Source organism: Chaetura pelagica, unplaced genomic scaffold, assembly GCF_000747805.2.
Source record: "Chaetura pelagica isolate M959 unplaced genomic scaffold, ChaPel_1.0 scaffold275, whole genome shotgun sequence".
In the NCBI taxonomy this organism is placed as follows: Eukaryota; Metazoa; Chordata; class Aves; order Apodiformes; family Apodidae; genus Chaetura; species Chaetura pelagica.
In genome coordinates this window covers 7605931-7613140 of record NW_009953486.1, presented here as the reverse complement: position 1 = coordinate 7613140, position 7210 = coordinate 7605931, and positions in this window count along the sequence as shown.

Here is a 7210-nt window from a genome sequence, read left to right as displayed (position 1 = left end):
CAGGCAGGGATGTTGGCGGTACTCTGCTTGAAATCCCCGTTTCGTTTTGAAGGGTGACAGCGGTGTCTGCGGGCCCCCCAGGAACGAGGGGGTGGTGGCAGCACAACTGGTTCAGGCTCTCTGAACCCGCTGGAGGAAGGGTCTGCAACCATCTAGCTTCTCCAGATTGCCCAGAGTGGGTGACAACACTCCCAGCCTTCTGCAAAGTCTCAGGGGCACATGATCTCAGTAGCAAAACTCCCAAGACTGAACTAGACTTGCCTGACTGTTCTGATAAAAGGTGTAGATATGGTGACAGCAGCAGGAGACGCCCCCAGTCTTCTCCGTGTACAGATTACAGTGCAAACACCCAGACAGCTGGTATTAGCAGCATTAGCTTTCCTCCTGAACACTGGCATCATCCCACTTTCTCCCTATTGCCCACTGAGTTTGGCAGCCATCACTGCACCAGCTTCGCATGTCACTGTTGTTTGATCACAACACTAGGTTTTCAGGACGTGTAACAGCAACAAGTACCTTTTAAATCTTTACACTGCTTATGTGTGTCCTAGAGGTTATACCAGGTTTGGTTTGTTGGGGTTGTCCATTTAGGTGATACTACAGCTAGGCATGTTGACAGCCTTTTTTCTGATTTATTCATCTATTGGGTGTTTTTGTCATTGCTTTTCTGGAAGGTTTAAGGCAAACCTGGAAGGAAGATCATTTGGAAAGTACATGAAGGCTAGGTGTATATATACAGCTGTGAAATAAAAGACCTGAATGAAGTCCATTGTCTGCTTTTGGAACAGTATGTTTATAAAATCTATCTTCTGACTAGAACATGCAAGTGTATTATGTACTCCCCTTGCTCAGACTGGCAGAAATGTATTTTTATTTAGTATTAACGAACATAAAAACTTGAGGTTTAATGATGCAGCTACAGTTATGATGTAATAAAGTGATCTCTGATTTGCCTATTGATCATCTCATAAATGCAACAAATTTGTGTATTCAAACTTTCATAGAGTTGTTCACTGGATGTCTGTCACATCTTGGTGAAAATGTAAAGAGCCCCTAGTTTGAATTTTTTACTATGTTTTCTGATGTTCCATCAGAATCTCCTTTCAAAACTCTCCCTAAAGGATGTATGCAAGATACAATTAATTTTTTATTCTTTTAAGCAGTCACTCTTTCTTTCTTTGAAATTTTTTTGTAAAATCATTCATCACTTTTTCCACTATCACTATCATCAGCCAAAGTATGCAGTTCTTTGTGGCAAAATTAAAGTACTCATAGATTGAAATAAATCTGTGGTGATGTAACTGTACAAAGTCAGAGCAAAACTGAAAACTGCTCTGTGTTTTTCAGACCTTGCTGAAGAGCATCAACTTTATTCTGAGGACCTAGGAATTTTTTAAAAAATAATTGTTTTGCCTAGGATCCTTGCTGAAGGGTTGATGACTTTATTAGAGATTTTGAAGATGCAACTGAACAATAGAGGAGATCTGTGCAGCGATTGTCCTGTAACTGCACTTGATATCAGTGGGCTTTTCTGACTGTTCTACTGCAGGAAAAAGAAGTCATTAAATATTTTGTCACAGTACTAATTCAGCCAGAAGTGGTTAAGTCTTCATCTTTATTCATGATTGACTTAACCGCTTTCTGGTTTTTGATTTTGCATTATGTTTGGAGCTGTCTGGTTTCTGTGTACATCTGCTAGTTCCCTCCTTTCCTTCAGATTTTACTTTCAAATTTTAGCTTTTCATTACCTATTCTCTTATTAATAATCCATGTGTTAACTTCCAGACAAATTTTCTTAAAATTTAGTGTCTATACCCTTGCAAATTCATTGTAGAGTACTCAAAAAGAGCATAATATTTTTTCTACAGTGAATGTTACCTTTGAGATGTACTTTGCCTTGCCCAAATTTTACAGAAAAAGATTTATCTGAGATGAGAACATTGTTCAGCTGGTGTTTTACATTTTGTGTAAATAGCCTTAAGTCTGTACGATTTGTAGTCTTTTTTTTTTCCTCTTGTTTGGTTGTGAATATTTATTTAGACTTTTCAATTGTATATAGTTAGATTTTGTTCTTAAACACTGTTGCAGTAGACAAACACTCTAGAATTTTATGCTATATATTACAAAGCTACCATTGTTGTAGGTTTTTCAATGCTGTGTTGGGGAATGAACCATCTCAACTAACCTCTTAGGATTTGTGGAAATTTGTTCTTCATGCTCCAAAATAGTCAAGTGTGGGACAAAAGAGACTCAGCCACCACATCTGAGTTCTTTTAAACCTCTTTTAAAAACTGCAGGAGAGAGGGCACCTTCCCAACCAGTGCTGTCTAGGAAACGAATGTGCTGTGATATTCCCCAGTCCACAAACAACAGGTGGAAGTGGAGCAGTGGGTCTGTCTTTGATGTGCCCAGAACTCCTGGTTAGAGCTGGGGAGATTGGCCTCCTCTGCCCGCCCAGCTCAGCAGGTTGTGTCTGAGGAGCAGATAATGCTGCATTTTTCCCCAGATGAGGGTTGGTTGACATTGTATAGTGACAGAGCTATGGGCATGTCAAAGCACAGGTGAGAGAGGGGCTGGTGAGTAAAGGTAGTGTGTTCCACAGGTGGTTCAATTCTGCCTCACTTCCTCCTCAGGGTACCTACATCATTTTGCAGGGACAGGATTTGGGGTTTGTCTTGTAGTTGTCCACCTGTGAAACAGGGATAAATGGTACTTTCCTGCCTTGAGAACAGTTTGTTCCTTATGAGGAACAATTAATCTTCCTTGCTTTGTGACTGAAGGGTCAATAACTTCAGATGTGTCTGTTTTTTAGAAAAAAAATTGTGCTTAATTTTAAGTCCTCCTTTCCTCTTGTTCAAACTTTTTCTTGGCTATTGTTTATAACATGCTTTTTAGTTGGCAATGTCAAGAAGTCCTTGTAATTTGAATCTTGATGGTTTTATTTGGTGTCTGTTCTGTTTCTCATCCTACTCTGTTCTTGTTCCCTAAAAAGCCCTCCCTGCCTAGTGCTGCTGGGTCATGGATGAAGGAAGAGGAAGTTTTAATGGGGTACATGTGCAAGTTCCTAACAAGCAGCATAAGGAGAGTGTTACAACTACCAGCCTTCCCAATGTGCACATCCTAAGGATAGGACACCTTTCCATATTCTGGTCCTGACAATAAACAAAGTTGATTTCTTTGGGGATTTCTTATCTCATATTCTCAAGTGGTTTGTCAAAGTTCAGAGCAAGTCTGCAGTAGGAGCCATGTGAGATCCCCCTTTTTGCCAAACCTGCTGTTTGACAAGTGTCTTCCTCTGATAATGTGCTGGTACAGTCCAGGTGTGTTCACAGTCAGGGAGTCCAGGCTGGGAGGGACGCAAGGGAGAGAATGAGTCCATCGCACTGTGGGGCTGGGTGTGCCAGCTTCATTCTGAATGGATGTTTATCAATTCCTTCAAGTTTGCCAATGATGAAGTCACCTCTGTCACCCACAGCACTATAGTTCATTCCAGCCATTACTATCAGAAAGTGTTGATGCATTTTTAAGCCTCTTGCCTCTAGTTCTTTCACTGTAAGCATGAGGAACGGATTATTCTTTTCCACTCCAGAAACCTTTTATGCAGTTGAAGACTACTGGTTGTCAAGCCCCAGCCAGCCCTCTCCCCTTCAGTGTATGCAAGCCCAAATTCTCTAGTGTTTTTTCTCATAGGCTGTATGTTTCTAAAGCTGAGTGATTTGTGCTTCTCTTGCTATGCTTTTGCTAACTGGATCCACGTCTGTCTTGAAGCTTGGTACCCGTGTGTGGATGCAGTGCTCCAGCTGAGAGCTCAGCACCAGGGAGTACAGTGTTTGAAGCACTGCTGCGGGTCTCTCTCGGGCTGTTTTTCCATTTCCATCCAGAATGATAATTGCTTTTTCTGAGAGTCTGTCGGCATTGGCTTCTGTTAAGTAATGAGGTTATGTTGGTTGTAACTCTTTTCCCACTCTGCCAGTGTCAATTGGTGGTGTTTCTGTCCTGTGTTTGATCAGCAGACAGTGCCTTGCCAGAACCTTGCGCTTGTCCATGCTGAGATCAAGTAATTTGTCTGTGAGCCTGGCTAGACCACCAGAGATGGCTGGAGAAAATTTGGTTGTCTTCATACACCTTGGTGTTGATCCTGTCTTGGGAGTTCTACCCATTTCCTTGTTTTCCAGGTGCTTAGTTAAGTCTCCAGAAAAACTTTTGAGATGAAAACTTGAACTGATAGGCCTGTAATCCTCTTGTCGCCCTCCTTCACTCTCCAGTTAAAAAAATGGGCACATTTTCAGGCTCCGTATCCTGATCTGTTCTGCAAGATTCCTCCAAGATAACTGGTTATAGTTCTGAGATGCATTGTAGGGTTTTGAGGTGGCAGTTTGAAGTAAATTCAGGAGCTTTACTTATGCCCTCTTCTAACCTTAATCAAGATTGAGATCTTGCCCATTTTGTTGTTGGTACTAATATTGCCAGCATCTGCATGCACTTGGCTTTAGTCATGGAAAAGGAGGATTAAACACTTTGTGCTATATTTGTAAGCAGAATAAAATACATTTTGATTTCCATTTGGAGCAGTCCATGCAGTGACAGGTTTCATATTCAGTACTGAAATAATTTTACTCTAAAATTGTTTTGGCTAGGTTGAATTTTTTTGTATACCTATTTATAAATGAAGTAATTAGACTGGAAATGTAGCCAAAAGGTAAAATTTGTGTCGTTTTTTTTCAGTTAGTAGCTGCCAGAGTTTCTCAGGTTAGTGGCTTGGTTTTGGTTTGGCTTCATGAATTAAGGTCTGGGTCTAATTTCAGTAGTTTATCTTTAGAGCTGTTATGAAGTTCAGCTTGTACAGAACTGGCATTACTACAGAAAGAAAATTTGCAAGGGACTGTTATAATCCTGCAGAGAGCACTATGGTGAGATTCCACCATTCGCATAAGAAAAATCACTGAGAAAGAGCAAGGAAAGAAGATTCTTGGATCAGGTTGAAATTTCTGCTTGAACAGTCTGTTGGTGAGAATTTAATAGTCACGCAAATTCTTGTCCTCCAAACAGATGAGGCAAATTCAGTGTAGTGGGAAAACATTTACTACAGAGGATCTTTTTGTAGCTTTAGGAAGCAAAATGCTAACTTTCTGTTTTGCCTTTTAGGCTTTCTCCATCATAAATACCCTATTCAGAACTAAATTTAAATCTTCACTCTCTAAAGGAAACTTACTTAAAACATTTAAGTTTCTTACCTTTTATTTGCATCATATTAAAGAAACCACAAGTTGTGGTAAAAAATCATTATCCACAGAAGTGTCTGGTTTTTATTTGATCCTCTGGCTTCCATCTACAACACCTTTGAGAATTCTAACACCAAAAAAGCCCCAAGAGAACTTTTATCTGAAAATGCTACATTCTTTATTTTATATAGGAAGATTTTTAATTTTTTTAACTGAGACTATTTTAACATCTTTGTGCATTTCTTCGCCTGCCTTTTGGTTACCTTAGTGACTTCTGAACTTTGTATTTTAATGTATTCAAAATTTCTTGCAATATTGCAAGCATTGATACACCAAAAAGAAATAAAAATCTAAAAACTGGAGTGGGGAACAGTGCTCTGTTATCTGAAAACCCACATCTCTAAGCTTATTGTTGTCCATTGAATTGTTTGATGGAATTATCATGAGGATAATATTCTAGTGCTACACTGTCTCAATCAAATTTTAAATATTAATGTCTGAGTTAGGGAAAAGTATGTGTGGAAGGGAGCAAGTTATGGCATTAGCTGCTGGCTAAGATGGTACGAGTAAAACATTGGATCATTCATCTGTTTTTCAATGTTTGTGGGTGGTTTCAAGTTCTAGCAATGTCTAGAGTATTGTGTAGGGGTCACTTACTTGTACTGCTGTTTGTCTTGGAAAGTCTGAAATAGCTAACCCCTGATGACATGGAATAATCACCTGGAATATTGGCATCTCTGTTTCTCTGTCCACTGAAGCAGCCTTTGGAATGCCTCAGCTTTCTACATGATGGTAGTTTTTCTTGGATAGTTAGGATTTTGTAAGTCTGTTATTGGGTAGAGGACATACTACTTTGTAAAAGCACTGTAAACCCTTTTGTAATCCCCAAATAAGCTATAATTAAATGTGCAATGGTGGACAGTGAGCTCTTATACCCTACTGAAATACTTAACACAAATCAACTGCAGTATCATAAACTTCAGAGGTAGCTGAAAAATTACAAACAAATTTCCACTTTGCTTTGTCAGACTGTTCATTGAAGTCACTTTTCAAAGTATGAGCTAAATGTTTTTAAAAAGAAAATATAGAATTGTATGCATCAGCTTGTAAGGTATAATCTTCTAAGTTACTACCTAGTGCCTAACATTATCAGAAACTTGTAAAGTGGAATTTCAACAATTCACAAGTTATTTTAATGCCTACTGTCCTTTGGTTCTGCCTGAATTCAATCTAATGAACTCTGAAATGTTCCACCTTGGTGATAACCTACAGGATGTAGATTCAGCTTTTGATCTGGATATACAAACATGATACTGGTGTAGTGGTGAAGGGGAGAGAAATATGATGAGGATAGAGCAATTTATGTAGAAACAAGCATTATATTCACTTAGGATAAAAATTACTTATTCGTTGGAAAAGTTTTATTTTCATTGCAATTCAGTTCTCTCCCTGGTAATAAATTTCTATTCAGCTAGGGCAAAGATTGGCATGTCCAGGTATTCAGCCATGTGAATGTCTTGGGGATAGCCCTGGAGCAGCAGGGTGTTCTGCAGGTTTCAGATTTCTGTTTCAGGATGCAGTTTATTGATTCCTTAACATTTCTTTTTTGATTAGGCATTGCAGCTTTTCCTTCTTCCACCTTTAGAAACAGTCATGAAAAGAGCAATCACATGATCCTGTTGAGCACATTTTTTATTTCTTGCTAAATTAATGGCTCCAGAGGCCGGGTATTTGTATGGTAATTCTGGTCATCAAATCATGGCTACACTTGCAATTGCAAAGCATTTTGCAGAGAAGGGTGGGTGGGGTTGTCATCATCTTAGAGCTGCATAAACTGAGCTTGCTTAAAGTCTCAATAGTTGGTTTCTTGGGAGGCTGGAAGTCTGTTGGCTTCCAAAAAGGTACATAAAGGCTGAATTCTTCCAGTTACTTGAAAGGTTGGGGAAGGGTGTGTGGTGAATTCCAGCGAGGTGTGTTTCCAGCACTTC